Source organism: Ciona intestinalis, unplaced genomic scaffold (genome assembly GCF_000224145.3).
Source record: "Ciona intestinalis unplaced genomic scaffold, KH HT000856.1, whole genome shotgun sequence".
Taxonomy (NCBI): domain Eukaryota; kingdom Metazoa; phylum Chordata; class Ascidiacea; order Phlebobranchia; family Cionidae; genus Ciona; species Ciona intestinalis.
The window spans coordinates 3,330-4,147 of NW_004191177.1; the positions used below are offsets into that span (position 1 = coordinate 3,330).

At 42.9% G+C, this 818-nt stretch overlaps 1 pseudogene; it reads right to left on the bottom strand.

Annotated features, from left to right (window-relative positions):
- On the bottom strand, positions 1-814 carry LOC100184401 (annotated as a pseudogene).
- Positions 815-818: the final 4 nt, after the last annotated feature.

Consider the following 818-nt stretch of genomic DNA (forward strand, 5'->3'; position numbering starts at 1 on the left):
TCATGGGTGCACAAACCAAAGTGTAAAAAACTTTGGGTGGTTTAAAAACAGGGACCGCGCCCCAGGTTCTCATAGCGAGGAACTTGAAAATTCCTCCAAAAACCATCATAAGGAAAATATTCCACATGGAGCCAATGCAACTGTACATGGAGTATTGCGTAGGAGGTTCATCTAATTCTTCACAGAAGTAACGCTGTGAGCGTTTGACAACAGAAGCATCTGCACCAAGGAACGGAATGCAGTAACTCTGCGCGAAAGATAAATAATGCATGAATCCTTCACGTTTCATTCTTGGTCCTACAGTTGGGAGTGGTTTGTGTCCAAATTGTTTCCTTATTTTGGACAGACTTTTCACATCTGAGATTCCATGAACAGCACTTTCATACGTGGTAAAGTGAAAACCATATCCTGAAGGTCCTGCATTAACTGACAGATAAGCTTTGATGCTGTTTAGAGTGCCTTGGAACTGTTGCTGAGTAAACACAGCACCCAAGTCACTTGGAATACTGTCAAACCCACAAGCCCCAACAATTATAACCCCAGCTTCTTTAGCAGCTTCATCGTACTTAAGCTGCATGTTCTCCAAAAACTGTGGTTCTCCAGATATATCGACGTAATTTGTCTTTGCTTCCACGCATGCCTTGACCACTGGCTCTCCGAAAAATCGATACGGCCCCACACAGTTTAGTACCACCCTCGCCCTGCTACACATCAAAACAAGTGACTGAAAATCCTTCACATCAGCTATAATAACCTCCACCTGAATTTCATCTGCGTTTTCACCAACTGCAGTAGAAATTACTTTAGTGAGTTTGTCT